This window comes from Ctenocephalides felis, unplaced genomic scaffold (genome assembly GCF_003426905.1).
Source record: "Ctenocephalides felis isolate EL2017-DRISC unplaced genomic scaffold, ASM342690v1 CF-g0.4_SCAFFOLD_01886, whole genome shotgun sequence".
NCBI classification, from domain to species: Eukaryota; Metazoa; Arthropoda; class Insecta; order Siphonaptera; family Pulicidae; genus Ctenocephalides; species Ctenocephalides felis.
This window is the reverse complement of record NW_020538040.1, coordinates 53,079,595-53,101,479: the sequence shown is the minus strand read 5'-3', so window position 1 is coordinate 53,101,479 and position 21,885 is coordinate 53,079,595. Positions and strand designations below refer to the sequence as shown.

The 21,885-nt window shown below is 29.2% G+C and overlaps 1 protein-coding gene across 1 annotated transcript in view; it reads right to left on the bottom strand.

The window, feature by feature from the left end:
• The window catches only part of LOC113375086 (lachesin-like), a 139,739-nt gene extending 124,667 nt beyond the window's left edge, over positions 1-15,072 (bottom strand). Inside the window, exon 1 of the mRNA XM_026615033.1 lies at positions 15,026-15,072. The gene's annotated coding sequence lies outside the window, so the exon portion shown is untranslated. The remainder of the gene's footprint in view (positions 1-15,025) is intronic.
• Between the last annotated feature and the right edge of the window lie 6,813 nt (positions 15,073-21,885).

Below are 21,885 nucleotides of genomic sequence, written 5' to 3'. Positions count from 1 at the left end.
TTTCCCATCATCTATATTTCAAGTATAAAATGAATATAATTACTGCACGCTATCAGGTTGTCCAAAGCGAGATTCGAACTAATGGCCCAGTTCACACGAGTCCGCGCGGTATAGTCAAGTCATCACAGTAAATTCACCTCGGAAATACTTGTATATTGACACCCTAAAGTTGTCTCAAAACCTACATATGATATTGACACCCATATGGTATTGACACCCATTTGTAGGTTTTGAGACAACTTTAGGGTGTATTTACAGACTTGCAGCTGGGTATCTTGAATTCCGAGATTCTTACTTAATTTGAGCTTAAATTTTGACTATTAGACCATTACACTATGGAGAACCCAAGCTCGATATCGAATCTATATCGAGTATATCAAAATTCTATATCGATCTATAGTATATCAAATTTCCGCTTGAGTTTATAGATCCCAATAAAATGTCTATTCAAAATCGGCTTTCACGAGCATTGCTGCATCATATGCAAGCCAATATCATTAGATATTGGTGGTCAGCCATTGGGTTGCCATCTCGAAGAAAATCCAAGATTGTAAATGTAATATAGCAAACCCAGCTCAAAGACCACATATTCTGATCAATGTTAAATAAAATATTTGTTTTATAGCATTGGGGCCTGATTGCATTATCATCAACATAAAAAATGTGAAAATAAATTAAGAAATGTCAAGTTGATTTATAGTTGATTCATAGTATGCAGTCTACTATTATACTATAGTATTATATTCGCTTTCAGCCAGTAATATTAAGATATTACCACCATGTCACATCCAGATGTAACGGCAAATCAATTGAATTTTTCTTTCTCGAAATTTTTCTACTAACCAGTCTCGCAGGAATCTCGTAATAATTTTCAGTTGAACAATCCATTGCGCGTTTTATCTCTATTATAATTCTGAATTTTCTACTTTGAATATTATATCCACCTTGGGGTATTGATTATGCGATGGATACGCTCAGCATGTCAAAGCATTTGCGCGTGAAGTAATAGGTGAATAGAGAAGCGGGCGCTCCGTCGATCCGTCGGCAGGATGAGTCTCCTATATCCCACCGAGTTCGTCGTGTTTCCGTAGAATGAAATACATATCCCCAGCAAGCACCCATGAAGATGATATCGTGACGGGTCAGCGCATTCTTTTCATGATTGACAAAATTCCAGCGGTCCTAAGTCGCTTGTCGAAGAAAAAATAGTCTTCCGGCCTTCATATGCCGTGGGAAACGATATGGTCAGCTTACACGCCAGACGGAAGAATGTATAAGAGCTTTTGAAAAATGATAGTTCCAAGAAATTGTTTTGCGTTTACATTATACGGAGAATATTTGGTCGGCTAAGTGTTTTTTTCCTGAAATCTCTGTTCCGTGAATTGTAAACAGCCATGGCCTCGGCGTGACACAGTCAGAAATTTCTAACGTTAGATGTAAATATGGAAAATGATGTATAAGATAAAAAATATAATATGGCAATATACTAAAAAAATGCTTTAATATTACTTCGATGGGATATATCATTTCAATTTTCTAACAAAAAACTTCCATTTTTTCTAAAAGTTTTATTTATATTATTCTACGATTTGAGTAGAATTTTTCCGTAGGGTAGTTAGAGTAATGGGCCGAAAATCAAAAATATTTTTTTTTTTTGTATATATTCAAGTTTTAAAGGTTTCTGAACATTTTGGCACACCTCAGAAAAAATGGATGTGTGTGCGTGTTTTGTAAATCCGCATTTTCTCGTTCACGTTGTCGGGTGCACGGATCAACTGATTTTAATGATTAAAAAACATTCGATTCCTATTGATAGGGAGATGTGCTGATTAGTTTCTGCCAAAATTCAGCCGTTACTAAGATATAGAGCAAAGAGTGCAGAAAATAGAAATCGAGATTTTGAGAGAACTAAGCATCCAATTTGAATGATCTAAAAAACATTCAATTTGCAATGATGGGGAGAAGACGTGATTAATTTTTGGCAAGGGCAGGTCCAACCGTTCCGAAGATACGGAGCTGAATGTACAAAAAATGGCAGTTTTTGAGAGAACTAAGCATACGATCCGAATAATGATTCAAAAAACTTTCTGCTTGTGTTAGCGAAACAATTGCTCTTGAAAAATTTTTCTTTTGTATGTTGAAAATAATTCAGATTCTAATTTTAATTTTTGCTAAAGTTCTAAAGCTCACATATATACTTTAAATAATTTTAACTTTGCAATTCAGTTTATATAATGCTTATAAATATTAGACAATATTACAGTATTTATTTATAATAATCTATTCGAAAACATTTAATATTCCTCAAACATTTCCTTACGGTACGGGAAGTTCCAGCAATTTGCCTCAAGGCACGATGCCATACACCACTAGTTTGTTTTTATTCTGAGACTTTTATCATTTTTTATTATGCACATATCCCCCGTTTTAGACGGTGCTCGTTTTACACGTTCTCACGGTTTTTGAAAGTAAATTGATTTTACAAGATTTTTTAAGACTAACCTATAATTTGCTTATATCTACAAGAACATTTACTTTGTTTTAAGAATAAGTTTGTTTGAAATACCAAAACAAACAGCATCATTGTTTATAAATTTTGTATTTTTATTGGTGTTTATTTATAATTATAATTTTATGGAATTTATTTTTCATGTACAACGGGGGATAGGTGCATATGATTTAAATTATTTGAACTAGAAGTCTTGATTTCTTCTGTAAAAATTATTTTATTTACATCACAATAATGTGATGAACTTACAAGAAACCATCAAGAGATCACAAAAAATATCCTGAAAAAGTTTTTAGTATTTTCGTTATAATTATTGGAAGCATTTTTTAGACATTTATTTCGTATTTTTGATAATAACAAAATTTTCATTCCGTATAACATCGGTTAGGATATTATTTTACAGATTGCTTTTTCAAATATTTTCCAATGTGTTCTTTACATTATAGCTCGCAATTGACCAGATATGTCAATAATTATTTTACTGGATGCATTGTTTTTAACATTAAAGTTTGTTTTGCAATTTATAGCGAGATATTTCTGTTAGACTTTTTGCTTCACATTGATTATAACAAAGACTTCTTCGATAGTTGGAATGTTAATTGTACCTCTGACAATATTACTTGAATCGGAAAAAATATATTTGTTCATTATTATTAAGTATTGTTTTGTACTGTGTACTATTATCATGGAATATAACGTTGTCATTTCTCTACCTTTTTATAAGAAACGAAAGACGGCAATTACTTCAAGAATTGATTTGGAAAATAACTATTGTGTCGTTTGATTTATTATACGAATACAAAAATGTAATGTACTAAATAAGAGCTATAGACTTGAGATAAAAACAACATGTACACATACATCAACACACGCATATATATTTCAAGTCACGTAAAAAGTTATATTTTTAGGCTAGATTTTTCAAAATAATTATATAAAATAATTCAAGAATAATTATATTAAAATCATCGGTATTTGTAGATTTTTAGAAAATAACTACTTTTGTCCTAAATCTTTCAAAAAAATGTTTTTTCCATTTCGGTCACACATGTATGGTTGGGAGACTGTGATATTTAACACATTTATTTTATATAGAAAATCCTTGATCATAATTAACCATTCGACAAAATTTTTGTTTATTTTGAAATATTTCAAGCATCGAACAAGCAATTTTTCAGACAGTTGTTTGTTCGCTAATTTTCAAACTTTCGAAAATTTGAAGCTTTTTGCTTTAAAATATACTTTAAGAATCTTTAAGATATTTTCTCATGTACATTTTATAAATATACAAAAAAAAATACATAGGAATTTTTTATGTCATCGCCAATATTTCAGATGAATTTAAAATATATACTAACCAAATTACTATGTTTGTTGCTGCTTAAAAATGTTTGTCATTAAACGAAGTAGTCGTCTCTAGAATATTTTATATGAATTTAACTGTAAACTGTAGGAACTGTAAGCCATATATTAAGTTAATATGATGAACAATGACAGGGAAAATAGTACATATGAATTTGTTATGAATAGTACTTTTATATTATGAATGATAATTCGACCGTTGTTTGCAAGTTATTTATATTTTTGTTTCGTGCTATTGCTGGCTCGCGGCTGCCCAGGTGTATTTTTCAGCACGCGATTTTCACAACTCTGTAGAATTTATTTTGTATGAATATTATCTTTACAATATAATATTTTTTAAATATATTTTAATAGTAATCAGAACTTAACAAGAATCCTATGATTTTTTGTTTTGATTTCTCTAAGCGACCTGGTTTTATGGGTAGCAACCCAAGCGGTTTCCCTATATCTACGTGATGATTTTATTAATTCAATTTTGATAGTGATTATTAGGTTGTCAGACACATTTTCTTCTATATTTTTATTTGAAAACAAATGTCACTGTTGCTTGACATCAAGCTGTCTGTGTCTGGTATCGAATTAGAAATTCAGACTCGAATTCTACATCTCTAACAAGACCACGAAAAAGGCCACAATATAATTGGATGCGAATTCTTTCGAATTTTAACTTTATGTTTGATCTAAATACGGCAATTATTTCATAAAAAGTTATAACGAGACATTTGTACTCTAAATGTATAATATGTTATTTCGTGATGTGACCTTTACACTTTTGTTATATATTTCTTAGTATTATTGTGGTTGTGTCTTATACAACATTATAAGTTACTTTTGAAAGCAATCTCTTTCATTGTGGTAAAATGTAATATAATTTCATAGAAAACTCAAGATCAAAGAGTGCTCTACAGGTTTCATATTTCTCATCGAAGCCATGTAATTTAATACGATTGATCAAATATAGGATTTCATAAAAGAATTTCCTTCTACATTATTTCTCATAATGTATGAGGTAACCAATAGGCAGTTGAAAAACTTCTGACCAATGCAATATTAATATCAAAATTGTATTCGATCGTATATAATTTAATCGGATGGAAAAATTAATTGAAAAATTATAGGTTCACTGTATTATGTTAAGTATATTTTTAGAAACTTCACTTTGGCGAAGACATATTTATTGGATAATATACGTTTTTGGTGAAAAACGTATTAATTCATAATAATACGAACCATAAAATAATTTATTCGAATATTTGATTCAAGCTGTGTAGGAAATACAAATTTTATTTGAATACTCTGAACTTCAAGACTCACCTTTAAGTTTTTTGTTTTTATTTTTTTATAATGGCATTAAAAAATACGTACAACGCTGATTTTTACTGTTTATCGCCAGCCCCTATAGCCATTTTAGTAACTTAATCATATTTCATTCCGCTGTTTATTTTATGAAACTAAACATTTATTTATTTCAAATGTTGTCCACCCTTATTTTTTTTCATTTTTGGGACTAATTTTCTTTTTAATAATTCTGTATATTGTACGACAGATAACACATACGACTCTGAATTTTCACCCTCCTAACACAAATCCCTGTTTAATAATAATAATTTTACTTATCGAATTTCAATTCAGATAAGATGGAAAAAAACAATTTATTTTTATCACACCTGTCTGCCTCTAACAAATATTTTAAAATTTTGGGATAAAGTTTCGTGGTTTTAATTTACGTAAAATAAATACAACTCAAAATTTTCAATTTTTGTTTTGTTCATCTAGCTCAATAGCTAATTAACTATCAGATTTTTGTGAACGTTTATCACTAAAAATTGATACATTTTTTTTGGCTTATGAAAAATTAATTTTAATCCGCTTTATCTGCTGATGCATTTCCAAAACGATATGCACTATTCAAAACTTATAAACTATTAATAAACTAACACTGTATAAATAATTATTGAAAGTTATGATAAATTCAAATTTAATATAAAATATAAAATGGTGCGACATATTTGCCTAATTATAATTGAAGAAAGTTTTTACATTGTTGCATGAATTCGTGATTTACAGTTTTAAAAATGTAGAAGTTCTCGACGTAGAGTATTACAACTCGGTATAAAATATTAAAAGCGCAATCATTAAAAATACTGACTACGAATCATAATTTAGAAGTCGCCGTACATGTTCGAAAAGTTCATAATCGCGTAATAATATATTATACTTTCATAAACCCATTTTTCCATCGGTTGGATATGATGATACATTTTCATTTTTTGCTTCGTGCTCTGAAAATCAATATTCACTTGGAATTTAATAAAAATTTTACGGCGAAGTATTTGATACCACCGTAGTGACAGGATGTATGAAATAGATTTAAAGTTTCAGTAGTTCAGTAATATAACCGCCATATGCTTTTGAACTATTTGTGTTAACAAAATAGTCTGCCTTCCAGATATTTGTGTGACTTTAGATATCCAAATTTTGTGTCATCAAATTTTTACAAATGGTGATAATAAGATGTTATTTTATTAGTTATTCAAATTAAGATGCGAAACCAAAGCTATAAAAATGGGGTTACGATCATTCCTATTTTTTATAATATATTAAAAATAGCTCAAAACACAACATCTAGAAACACTAATTCAACAGTCAGCTTGTTTTGATATTGGGCTATATATAGCAGATATTTAAGTTTTTTTATCGTCGGAAAAATTTCAAGACATTTATGTCCGAAATATAATTATCATGATTTAAGCAATCTGTCATATTGTGATAAATGTACTTTTTTCAAATTATTGTTCATTTTGTTTCATATTTTTTAACATCGCTTATATAGTAACCGCAAAAAATAGAGAATATTTTTTTTCGCAAATCTACGTTTGAGAAGTTTGTGAACATTTTGTCATACCTTAGAAAAAATCATGTTTGTGCGTGTGTGCGGATACAAATTTTCATTGACGATTTTGGGATCAACCAATTTGAATGATCCAAAACAATTTGATCACCATTGAGAAGTAGATGAGCAGATTAGTTTTTAGCAAAAGTAGGTCTAGCGGTTCCGGAGATACGGCGCAAATTGTGCAAAAAATAAAAATTCAGTTTATAATAGAACGGAGCATTCGATTTAGATTATTCAGAAAAAAATTTACTTGTATTGATGAAATGAAGAATTAATTAAATGTTTGGGGAGGCAAGTCTAGCGGTTTCGGAAATCCATTAAAAAATGTTTAAAAATGCCATTTGGCAGTCAAAAATTATAAGATATGCTCACATCAAATTTTCAGATATTTTATAGAGACTTCAATAATAAATACATTTTTTGTTTATATTTCTATATGGTTCCATACCAATTTTAATAATGTTTAGTCGTTAAAGTCGTGCTTTGATATCTCGTCTCTAAAACAGCTACGAAGCGCTTTCAAAAAGTAAAATCCACTTTTCCGCTTTCAAAAAATAAAAAAGTCAATTTGTTCCAAAATTTTCAAAAAAATTCAAAATTTTCAAATGTTTACAATATTGTCAAAATATTAAAAAATAAATTTCCATAAAATTTTAAATTCAAGAGAAATTTTTTTTTTTTCAAAATTTTCAATAAAATGTAATTTACGGTACGGAAAGTTTTTGACACGATGGCATACATTGCTAGTTTTTACTGCAATGAGAATAATCCTGTATTCTCTATTATTGTTTAATCCTGTATCATCAATTATTTTAAATGATAATGAAATAAAAGTCAGGTAATTTGTGACTTTAATTAACTAAACGTTCTTAAATTCTGTTTTGATTCGTCTAAATATATAATTATATAAACCTATTTGTGAATATGACGAACACTTTGTAAAACAATTAGAAAACAAAAAAATATAAAATTGGAAAACTATAAATGAACCTAAAATGTTAGAATGGTAAATCAAGTGTAAGCAACTGTAAATCTGGAAAACATTTTGTAATAGATATAAATATAATCTATACAAATATTAACTATATATAATTGTTTTATTTTAAAATTTGCTATAACTGTTACAACAGCTTAAATAAAGGTTATGATATAATATGTAATTAATTTCAGTTTATTCAACTCCTAAACCTACACGAATATTCTATTTTGTTATGTAAATATTGTACTAACGAACTTAAAAGTGATAATAATGTATATACGTTAATTAATATATATATATATATATATATATATATATATATCTGTGTGTGTGTATGTCAAAATTGGAAACATCTGCGCATCTAATAGTGAATATAGGTGTATATAGAGCAGTTGTTCTAATTACAGTAGAAGGATTGAAAGAATTTTACTTCAAAGAAACACAATTGGTATCTAGCTAAAGCGCAGCATTATGCTGTTGATGTTAGTATATGCATAAAAAGTTTATTTTATCAGTGGACAGCATAGAAGTCGCGATTTTAACGCTGTACATAGATACCGCCGGTATCGCGAAATTTCGCGCGGTCGTTATGGTCTTATGATCTCGCGTTGTCAGAACTATAGCTTCAGGGGATGCGCTGATGTAAAATAAGTATAAAAATTTGATTTTTTCATAAAATCTGTTGAATTTTATTCATTTATATTTCATAACTTATCTTATATTTAACTTCCTAGAGAAAAAGGTTTTCTCGACGTTTCAAGCATTATGTAAGTATGTCATGAAGTGTGTATGTAAGCCAAAATTTGAAGTTCTGTCGATATTTTAAAATTCAAAGCTATACGATGAAACTCGATGAGGACTTGTTTTGTGTAAGTTATGTCCAACGTTTCCCAAAAACTCTAGAATCGATTTTAAAATTTTCAAAACTGTTCGAATATTATCATTTGAGAATTATGCTGATCAACTCTTGGTAAGGATTGGTCGTTTTGACGAATTTTTCGATTCTATTTATGATAATAGAAATCATAGTTTTACCAGATATTTAAAAACGTAGTCGGTCTACGAAAAGTTGTTTAATCTCAAAAATTTATTAAAATTATTCTTGAAATAATGGGTTGCATCAAAATTTGAGTTAATTATCAGCAGATATTGGGTATTAAGACAAACTGCCACTTGCACTTGCCCAGGTGGGTTTTTATAGAAAAAAGAAGAATTTATTGATTTAAAATTAACCATCACGCATTGGATTGCTTAGACAAAAGTATGTTTGTGCATTTTTTTCACGATTTTTTGAATCTGATAAAAGTTGGATTTGCAGTAAATAATTATTTTTGTTAAAATATATGAATAAAATCTTGAAACTATTATAGTACTATATATACATATGTGTGTATATGAATAAAATCGTGGCAAAACGTCAAATAAATAAAGATACAATTTTATATAAAATTTATTTTTCAAACGCTTCGACATACAATTCTTTTTGTTTGTCATAACAGTTGTTGAAAAATGGGTTATCCCATATCACCAAATCTTAGAAATAATTAACTTCCCGTAGGGCAAGTTATAGTAATCGCAAAAAAATCGAAAATGAAAATTTTTATATATCTTTACGTTTCAGAGGTTTCTGAACATTTTGGCATACCTTAGAAAAAATGGATGTATGTGTGTGTGTGTGTGTGTGTGTGTATGTGTGCGGATACAAATTTTCGTCGACGATTTCCGGGAACACGGATCAACCGATTTCAATAATTCAAAAAAAATTCGATTTGTATTGATAAAGGAGACGTGCTGATTTAGTTTTGTGCGAAGGCAGGTCTAGCCGTTCGAGATACGGGGCAAAAAGTGCCAAAACGGTACCTCCGTTTTTAAGAGAACGGAGCGTCCGATTTGAATAATTCAAAAAAACTTAATTTTATTTGTATTGACAAGATGAAGAATCGATACAATTTTCATGAAGGTAGGTTCAGCGGTTTCGGAGATATTGAGGAAAAAGTAAAAAACTGAGCCATTTAGCGGTCAAAAATGATCATTAGACATATGCACATCAAATTATCAGATATTTCATAGTGATTTTAACAATAAGTATACATTTTGTTAACATTCCTATGGGTTCCATACCAATGCTTATGCGTTAGACAGCGACGCGGCGCTTACGCGCTTTATATTTCGTCCTTATGCAGTTAAAGCAGTACGATTGCTCTGAAAAAAACGTTCAGATCTTCCACAATATGTCAAAATAAAGAAAAAAAAATTTTTTTTCAAAAAAAAAAAAATTATTTTTAAAAAAAAAATGTAAAAAAAATTTTTTTTTTTTAAAAAAAAACTAATTTTTTGTTCAATTTATAGTTTCTCAAAAATTTTTGGTACGGAAAGTTCCAGCAATTTGCCTTAAGGCACGATGCCCTAATTGCCTTAAGACAGAATTCCACTTACAGCTAGTTATAAATAAAATTGAGATTCATTAAAACCTTCTTCATTTTTATTTCATGCCTCGAAGATTTGCTTATTCTAAAGAATCTGCTTGTTTGCATGCTTTATTTTTTGTAAAGGTTTTGTATGGCATTCCTTGGTAATTGCTATTGTTTTTCTGTGTTATATTTATTTTACATAAAAGAATCAAAACAATAAAAATCAATTTCTTGAAAACGAAAGCTTCTAAGATTGCATCATTCGTGTTTTGTATGTTCATTACATCTTTCTAGAGGTTTATTTAAAAATATGGATTTTGACACGGTAATACTATGGTATTTAAATCTATGCTTGAAAAATTGAGTAAGTAAATTATTAATATTTATTTAATATTTAAATTGACAAAATGATTAATGATGAAACTTAAAGGTAACCTATTTTTTATAATTTTGAATGAATTGGTAAATTTGTTTCGAAGCACATTTTATAACAATGACAAATATTTTGACTAATAAAAATCGATTATTAGTCAAAAATGATAATAATCCTGATAGAGATGTAAATCCTAAAAACAAAGTTTATTTCTATTATACTATCATATATAGTGAGCGCCAACTTTCTGGGACAAATTCCTCCAGAAGTGTACTACATTGTAAAATCGTACATATGCAAAAGCAACCTCCGAGAGGAAATTGAACTCTTACTTACTTCATTTTGTATATGCATGATCTATTCTATTTGAGAAATTTGTCTGTTTTATATCTCGATGCGGTCCAGCTTCTCTCTACATTGCTGCTAAGGGGAGATTGCGATAATAGGGTAATAGAAAAGATATGAAACCACTCGACGGACGTTGCGCATAGCAGATGTGTACATAGGACTGTGTACAGTTGGGTTGGATTGACAATATCAAACCTCGCTACGAACAATTTTACATAATTTTGTGGTAACGAATGTGCTTAAATAATAATATATCAAAAAAAACATACAAGCATGACAAGGACAATAAAAAGCTTTTAGTACATGCACCTGAGAATAATAATTGTTACATATAGTATTTGCCCGATTGATTGTATATGATTGTGTTGGGTTGATCGAGAGGTTTGTATTGATTTTATTATGTTGTTTATTTGTCTGTCCGTTAACGTCCTAAACCAATAAACAGTTTAATAAATATTGAAAGCTGATTATTAGTATCGGCAAATGTGCTCCCTTGAATCAATCAGATATTCTGCTATACTGTTTTCATAGTACAAAAAATATATTACTCAAAAAATTACTTCTAGTGATATAATAAGGTTTACCTTTAAAAACTAGGAAAGATTAGTTTTTATTATTGCATATTCTTCAAAAAAACTTGATTTGAATACATGATTCGAATCAACTTGATTCTACCTTGTATATGAATAAGCTCAATTGATGTACTTGTTTAGTAAATGTGACAAAAATGTATGATGAAATGTGTTGAGTTTGACCAATACATTCTATTAATTAAAGACTTTAAAATTAAATTACTGACAAAGAAATATATTTGTTCAGAAGTTTAGGCTTACGCTTGAATTCGGTTTATGCGGTTAACTCGAATGATTCGGTTCAATTCGAATCATGCGAGTAACTCGAATAATTCGGTTCAACTTGAAACATGCGAGTAACTCGAATAATTTGGTTCAACTTGAAACATGCGAGTAACTCGAATAATTCGATTCAACTTGAAGCATGCGAGTAACTCGAATGATTCGATTCAACTCGAATGATCCGATTCAGCTTGAAACATGCGAGTAACTCGAATGATTCGATTCAACTCGAATGATTCCGTTCAGCTTGAAACATGCGAGTAACTCAGATGATTCGATTCAACTTGAGACATGCGAGTAACTCGAATGATTCGATTCAACTCGAATGATTCCGTTCAGCTTGAAACATGCGAGTAACTCAAATGATTCTATTCACCTCGAATGATTCGATTCAACTCGAATGATTCCGTTCAGCTTGAATGATTCGGTTAGACTGGAATTATGTGAGTAACTCTAATGATTCGGTTCAACTCGAATCATGCGAGTAATTAAAATGATTCGTATCTACTCGAATAATTCGAATTTGTTTCAGCTCAAAACATGCTAGTAACTCGAATGTTTCGGTTCAATTTCAATGATTCGTTCAACCAGAAATTTGCGAGTAACTCGAATGAGCAGATTACATCTGGGTGGCTCGCATGATTTTTTTTTGATTACTTTTATTTTTTATGCTTAATAAAATTTGTGCTTTTAATTTAAAATAAAATACTATTCGAATCAGGTTATTGACAGTTTAATCGAATAATTCGAGTCACTTGATTCGAGATGGCACATCCCTAATATATATATATATATATATATATATATATATATATATACTGATGCTGAATATGCAAAATGCATTCTTAATTAACATACTGCGATATGCAAATTAATATCGGATCAAAAAAATCTACTCTTGAAGTGCAGTATGGAATTTAATATTGCATGTAGGATGCTGAAAAACTTTAGCTCTTTCATTTTTTTCCATTTTTTTGTTATTCAACTATATTTAATGTGTGTATGCTGTTAAGTGATAAGGGTTAGTAATTTTTAAATATAACTATATTTACTTAACAAAATGAATCTTTCTGTTGATTTAGGGCACTAAAATTAATTATGCACAACCTTTATTTGTAATGGCAAAGTGGTGTGTTATACTAAATATATGCCAGAGGTTACTTCAAAATAAATTCTACATAAAGCTTTTTGTCTTGTGAAACTGATTGATGACGACCAAAGCAAATATTTATAAATGCCCGAAGTAATGCATGTTTGAATGTAAATATCTCTATGGTAAAAATGATTTCGGTTAATATAACAGTCGCAGAAACAAACATCTAACCTATATATATATATATATATATATATATATATATACATACATATGTATACTTTAGGAATACCGGCGCCAGGTCAAAATTGCAAATAGTGCAGAATGATACATCAGTTACCTCGTATAAAACGAAACGTTTCTGATAAATCGCATAAAAATTTGAAGTGAAATAGAAACTTTATTTGCAGCATTCACGGCAATACGAACAAATACTTTTTTATTAGCGAAACCTCGGTTCGCTGGCAATATATTTCAGGCACCGCATCGGCTTGAGTTATGCCCTACTTCCGATTCCGCACTTCTGGAAACAGATAAATCATAATTCGGCCGTAGCTCCGCAAAAGTATATCACTGTTCGCATTTATATATTTAAGATTCGACCGTCCGTTCCTTCGCATCGCTCGGACTTTTGTTAACTTTTGTATTTCGCCCTTAGATAGATCGCTTGCTCAGGCGAAAGCATCAAATAATATATCCATGCCTGATATTGTATTACAAAAAGTTCATAAATATTGTATTTTGATATATCGCGCTAGAAAACAGAAATGAAATTTAGCAGGAAAATCGACTTACTTTTCGTATAACTGAAGTGTAAGTTTTGTATATGATTTATTTTTTTATAGGAGTGGCTAGGAATTTTCCACTTGAAGGTTTGATATAAATTATGTTATATATAATCTAATCTAAAACAAGTGGTGCCTTAAAGCAAAAAATTGGATTTTTTAACTTATTTTTGCTTTTCCAAAATTTTATAAAATGTTTGTTACGTCAATACAAATAATATATTTTTTGAATCATTCAAATCATTCCAATTGAACGCTCCGTTCTCTCAAAAATTGAATTGCCATTTTGTGTACTTTTTGCCTCGTATCTTCGATACGGTTGGACCTGACTTTGCCTAAATCTAATCAGCATATTTCGCCATCAATACAAATTGAATAGTTTTTGTATTATTCTATTCGTGTTCCCAAAGTCGTAACCGAAAATTTGTATCCGCACTCACACACATACATCATTTCTTTCTAAGGTATGCCAAAATGTTTTTGTATTATTCTATTCGTGTTCCCAAAATCGTCGACAAAAATTTGAATCCGCACTAGCACATTTCTTTCTAAAATGTGCCAAAATGTTTAAGAACCTTGGAAACGTAGAGACATATATTTTTTTTTATTATCGTTTCTTTGCGATTTCTATAACTTATTTTATGAAATTTCCAAATAATGTATTCAACCGACCTATTTATGAAATAAAATATTTATAAAATGAATATATATGACAGCAGAAATTTTGATTTATTAACATAAAATATTTTGATAGATTTGTTTATAATCATTTATGTTAATTATACGTACTCGCACTAAAGATAAATCGAATCGTAACTACAAAGTTATTTTTTGAACATAAATAATTCTTCTTTTAATTGAACGAGTATTTTTATATTTAATGCATATGCTGAATATTTAAATATAATATACAAAGTAAAATGTAAATGATAAATTTTAAATATATACATATTTGTTGAAATCGTTGATAATAAGCCTTTATTGTTTTTATTTATTGTTAAGTATTTATTTCATCAAATTATTAAGTGCGAAGAAATTTTATCCTTCACTATAAAATTATATTAATTGTACAAAAGAAATAAAATTACTTGTATGGTGCAAAATGCCACATCATGAAATCTTATATTCACAAGTCGATAGTTTCACAATTTAGCATTCATAAATCCTTTGTGTATGTTTAGTATGTGTGATCATGTATAAACGGTATTACATTCATATTAATGAATACATTAACTATCATTTATAATATATACGTCTACATGAAAGGCACATTTTATGAACCATTAGCATAAAATATAATGAAACTAATGCTCTAAAATGCAAAAAATATCCGACGTGCGCATTAAAAAAATAATGCAACGTCCTCGTTTCATTATTTTTCGCTATAATACACAGTATTTATAATCATGACTTACCCATCAAACTGCACACAAATATTCCATAAAACTGAATGTTTTGCCACAATTCGGCATGGAAATTAATTAAAATAACAATTTGCCGATATGGTTATAACCTGAGTCATCGCGGGGTCATAAAGGTGTCGACATTATGATAAATTAAGATAGCGAATGTTCGATGTCAGCGTTTCTTAATATGTATTTTTATGTATAGCGAGGGTGCCTTTCGTTATTATTTCCGACCCGCAAATGTTTTCTCGTTTTCATTAATATTTTCATTCCGTTCCTCTTAGAAATGCGGAGCCGGCCGAGCCATTTCAACTTTGTATAGGCACATTGACGTTCGATGTCTTTGTAGATCTTTTACGTTTCATATTTATTGTGGAAATGAAGATAGACTATTTAAATGTAATTGCTTTATTATTAATTCGTGATTTCATTTTGATCCAGCTTCATAGTTTAAATACAGTATCGAATTTTGGACGGTTTATTAACTTTTCGAATTGTTCGCAAAAACAAAAATATTACTTTTATGGAATATTAATGAATATTGTACTAGAAGAAACTGTGTACGGTCGTCACAGCTAAACTATACTGATTTTGAGATAGGGTCCGAAGGGAGAAGATGAAGTAAGTTTGTTCGAACAAGTTCACATTATTGCTTTCAGTCATGCCTACATATATATTGCATTAACATGATATATAGACCGCATTACATTTAAAATGCCAAGAGTAAATTTTTTCCTCGATTTATTTTAATAATAACTAATAATTTATTTTCTCCCAGCTAAGTAGTAACATAACAAAATTATCGCTGATCAAAAAAAGTGGCACGACCGTACCCAGTCTCCCCTATATTATTTTAGTAATATATATATATATATATATATATATATATATATATATAATATATATATTATATATATATACATATATATATACATATATATATATATATTATATATATATATATATATATATACATATATATATATATACAGTAGGGCATAAAGATCCGCGGGTAAAAAGATTCACCAAAAACTATGGTATTTTTAACGATACTATTTATTAAATAAGTATTGTTCATTTTGAATAAATTTTGTTAAAATGTATTTATAAAAATTCTAACGGTGGTCGATATGATCGACTGATTAAAAGTCGCAAATAAATAAATAAAAAATGATACTATTTTAAAGTAGAGAAAAAATATGTATAACCAGCTATTGCCTTATATCGGGCGACCTCTATATGAGGAGATAAATGACCGCATTGTAAATTTTTTAACAGAAATATTTTTTTCATTGTTAGTTTCTTTCGTTTTGAGCGGTGTTATTTAGTTCACAAAACATTATAATTTTTATTTTAATTATATTATAGATGCTTAGATAGATGATAGATGATATATATATATATATATATTATATATATATATATATGCATATGTATATACAGCAAGTAAAAATTGAAATTATTGGTAAAAGTACTAATAAAAAAATTTAACATTATTATAAACTAATCGTAAAAGTTTATAAATGTTTTAGGGTATTTGAATTTATCTGCACTCGCGGTTTATCATATATTTTCAATTTTATCTATAATGTTTCAATGTTAATTATTTTGTATTGTTGCAATATTTATATAATTGATTTATTTATATCAATACATACGAATTATTACCAAACTTTTCCGTTACAATATTGCCTCGTTCATTGCTTATCTTTACATAAATATATTTGCTTATTGATATATCATTTATTTCCATATTTGTATGTGGTATTTGTCTTGTAAATTAAGTTAATTGATAATTTGGACTTCACGTAAAATAGATGAATGAAAAGCATAGCATTGAAATTCTTCAAAAATAAAGGTCATTATTTTTAATATATAATATTGCTATATACTAATATATAAAAAGATATTAAGAGTTATTAGATTGAATTATTCCATGTCGTGACTTAGGAGCCGATTCTACTGAAAAATAGGCCAATGCTATGCAAAGGCTATATTATGTTACGTAGCATTTGCATATAAAATATTACTAAAAACTGTCAAATTGCTATATGTTTACTGTGCAGACATTTAACACATTAAATCAAACTTCACTCATATGATATTATGCCACATCACAAACATGCATTTTTTTTGGCGATTGTGCGTTTTCTAGGTTAGGTTTACTATCTTAAATGTCTGCTGATAAATCTATTTTGTCTCACAATCAGATTGAAAGAATTGCCGATATAGAAATCATAGTTAAAAAACGGAAATAGATTTTCTTTTAGTATAGCGAAGTTTTTTTTCTGTAAATAAAGAATATTAAGGGAATTAATCGACTTACGTTTATTACCTCATGAGCGCTTAATTAACAAATCGATACGAAATCGCATTTTATTTTATTATTTTTAGAGTCATTCGACACGGGCGGTTTACGTTGCGAGGAATATTTGAAGTAATGGCAAACATAAAGCGTGAAAAATAATTACACATAAAGTATACCTTTATGAGAAAAACGCAAATAAAAGAATGCGGAATAAACACGGCACACTTAAAAAGCGGCACCGTTTGTAGTTTCATATTATAATTTGATTGACTGTGGGTTTTTAATGTGACTCGGGTGCTTTACTAGTAGTAAATGATATTACTAATTATATGAGCATGGTAGAATAGCAATTAAGTTCAGTCAGTAAAATATAGAATTAATGTGAACGAATGTCTCGTGTCATAAACAGTATTCACTATTACAATTCTTTTTATTGTTTTTGAACAGGAATCAGAACGTGTGTCCTAGCTCCAGTTCGGCAAATTCGACTTAATGCGTCGGTTTTACAGATGGCAACACAAATAGTTGTCTTATGTCTGTATTATAAATTTTATTATTATAATTTCTGTAATGGTGCGAATAAGATAAGGGTTATTTCGCCTGGAACCATACTGCTATATATATTTTCAAATGGAAACCGATGTTACTACTGCTTGACAGCAGGCTTCTCGAAGCGAGATCGAACCCGAGGCTTCTGATTTAGGCAGTCGCTCTAGCCACTTACCCGCGAGTGAGCCCTCTTATACACTATTTTAAACCGTTCTATAAAATATTTTTTTATTTTTATTATTTTCTTATAAATTACAATCTGTCTAAATAGAAAGACATTGAGTAATTAGTTTGACAAATAACATAGAATTTTTATATAATGTACTAAATTATATTTTCTTAAATATTGGTATAATAAAGAAAAAAAAAGAAACTCAAATATATACATACAATTATGAACAAAGTACATTACACAGACTACATATACACATACACACACATACATACACAAACATATCATAGATAATATTGTAGAACAACTTATTATTGATTAAAGTGTTAGATCCATTAATTGCATTCTTTTTAGTCTTATATTATATGTGGTGTTGTAAAGACTTGCTATCACTTCATTTGGATGATGGTCAATTTTACTCATGAAGTTAAGGGCACTTTTTTAATTTCTTCACTGTTTGTGAGTGTATCGGTGTCTTGGCGAATTAACCATGTTGGTACATACCTTGGCGCGGATATTGCATGTCTGAGTATTTTATTTTGGAATCGTTGCACCCCGTAGATGGATGCCCTATATCCAAACTGGTTTGAGGATAACCTTGTATAATAAAATTTTATTATACATCGACAGTTTTGATCTAGTTTTATAGAATATGAGAGATTTTTTTAATTCTTAATATTATCATGAATATACATTAAAATTTTAACCCTTTTGCTACGAGGATGCTTTCCATAAGAGTGACGCTGCTATACGGACCAGCCGACCGACTACTATTTTTCTTTTTTCACTTTTAAGATTTTTCAATCATTATCAATGTAAATATATTAAATTTGTTTTTTTAAAGAACTTAAAATGACAATAAATATTAGAATTATCAATAGTTTAACTCACAGTGGTAAATTTTGAAGTAGAGGCGATGCTCATATCTTTTGTTATATTGATTTTTGCCTTAAGACAAATTGATAATACCAATTTCGAAATAAATGGCGTATAAAAAATTAACCAATAAATGTTTAAATTCGTAGTATTCAAAGCTTTGAACTTTCTGAAAATTTGTTTGAGATTATGTACTTTTACGATTTATATAAATTATCTTATAGAATTTTAATATAGAACCGTCAAAGAAAAAATCGAATATTTTTTTATTGGATTATTCAATTATATTTTCTAATTGTGAAAATGTTGTCGCTCGAGATATTATTGGTACGTAGCCACCATTATGAAGAAATTTAACATTATTCTATGCCTCTGCTGTGTTTTCATTTTAACAAACTATTTATTTATCCAAGGACGTCTGAAAAACAGTACTAAATATCTTTTATAGCTGATGTGTCCACTGATTCGTTCTGGTACATGGTTACAATATGTGCGCGCTAATATTTATGACGCTTTGCCTAGCATATACAAAAAATATCGTTAGCCAATAGAGGAAAATTCAAAAAATGCGCAGTTTTCATTATGCGCATGATAAATTTCGGCTTTGTCAATACATAAGCATGTATCAGATTTGATAAATGATACTCTGCTGAACTAATGGACGCCTCTCTTGATTGATTCGTCGTTATATTTCTCGCGACTCTGGCGTTTTTCACAAATGACAGGGATCACAGACCAAAACTAATTTATGACTAGCGTCGGGAAAAAACAATTTCCGCGAGTGCGAAATGTGGAAAAACTGTCTTGTTGTGTAACAGATAATTCAACCTATCTTTCTTTAGGTCGCGTACTTGTCGTGGTCTGAATTATATCGTGCAAGATAACACAAATGGACTAACGTTTTATTCACTTACTTTGTGCGGAACAATTTACTTTTTCTGAAAAAATATAATACAAACTAAGTAATTATAATTGATTAATATTTATGTGTGTTTTATTAATTACAATCTGTCTATATTACGGGGACATTCAGTAACCGTTTTGACATTTTTGTATATAGCTCGTTTTTTCAGTAGTTGTGCTATCTTAGTTGTAAAGCGTTGTGACTACTTGTGACTGCTTCATAGTATTTCTTGACTGCATATTTTTTATGTATTTATGCCCATGAAAGTGTTGTCCTAAAACTCTACGTCAAGCCAAAACGGGGCGATAATAATAATCATAGGTGTCATGAAAAATGGGAGGAGATGTGTTGATTAGATTTTGGCAAAGGCAGGTTCAGCGGTTTCGGAGATACAGAGCTAAATGTGCAAAAAATGGCGGTTTTTGAGAGAACTGTGTCCGATTTGAGTGATTCAAATTTCAAAATGTTTCAAGTTTTTTTTAATTTTTTTTTTCAAAAAACATTTTTTTTGTATATAGAAAATAATTCTGATTTTAATTGTAATTTTGACTTAAGTTTTAATATACTTTAAACAAATATCTTCAACTTTGCAATTCAGTTTATCTTATAAATATTAGACAATGTTACAGTATTTATTTATAATAATCTATTTGAAAACATTTGTCTTAACCACTAGTTCTATTTATTTTTAGCAGAATTTTAGAGTGAAATTATATTAATGATTTGGTTTCAAATAATAGTAATAAAAAGAAATCTTATTGATTGGCACGATTTTGATCAATAATTTCGAACTTTATGATAATGTAATGAAGACTAATGCTATTTTCAATTATATTTGATGGGACGAGTGGGCACAACCATGATATGATATTTACCACTATACTCAGATAAAAAAAATCTCAAATGCAGTCAGCTATAAAGTTTGTTGTCTTTCATCCAATTCAGATATTCTAACGCACAAATAATTGTATTCAAGTAAAATTCGCACCAATTAACTTTTCAAAGGGTCCACAAACAAGGGAGGCTTTGTGTTTGAAAGTTGGTTTTGAAACAGTTCCAAACATATCATACTCCATCCAATACCGCAACGCGACGTTTCTAAACAAAAGCACCAAGAATCCAATTGTGAGCTTTGAATTCCATATAATCACAACACAAATAACGAGCATGATAACAATGTATGTAATTTGGCTGTTTCGTAACGCAGAAAATTACATAGGCGTTATATTTCATTGTGATATTATATTAATATAAGATTTATGACATGCATATGTTGATAATAACTTGGTAGAATTAAATTTTCACTAATGACATGTCGCACTCTTGATTAGAAAACACAATTACGTGTCTTTATCTCGAAAACCAAATTTGCATATCATAATAAATATGTTTAATAAACTCTGGGATGTACTCGTATATTCATGCATTTCTTTTGCAAGGAGGAAATAATTTACAGTATGTAGGTTTTTAGATTTTTGTATTAGTACACATTGTATATCTAATTTCATGAACAAAAAGCGGAAGTAAGTGAAAATATATCAGTTGCAGTAAGTAATCTACTTAATCAATCAGAATTGAGATTTAGTAAGTTTTAAAATTGTCACAACATAAATGTATTATTTTAGTCCGGTCAATCTTTTTCAAAAACGATTCTCAACTGATATATTTCGAACAGTTTGAATTTCCAGAATTGAGTCAGAATTGCCAAATCCCAGACCAAAAATATTGAGAATTTAGTTAAAGGTTGCCTGATCGTTGCCTGAACTCAAGCCCTTATTGCATCTCATTAAATGGCGTTCAAAACGTCGATGAAGGGTCGAATTTTGGCCTACATAGAATATACACACATAATTTTCAAAATTTTAGTGTCAGCGATGTGGACTGACTGGAATCACAGAGAAATTTAGCAAATCGAAATTTCTGGAAAAAGCAGACTCTTCTTTTGAGCATGCATTTTTCTAATTCACTGTTCATTTATCTGTGTAGGACTAATAATGAATAATACATTTAACTTTCTCATACACATGGGAACTTTGTTAAATATGTGATTTGAAGCACGG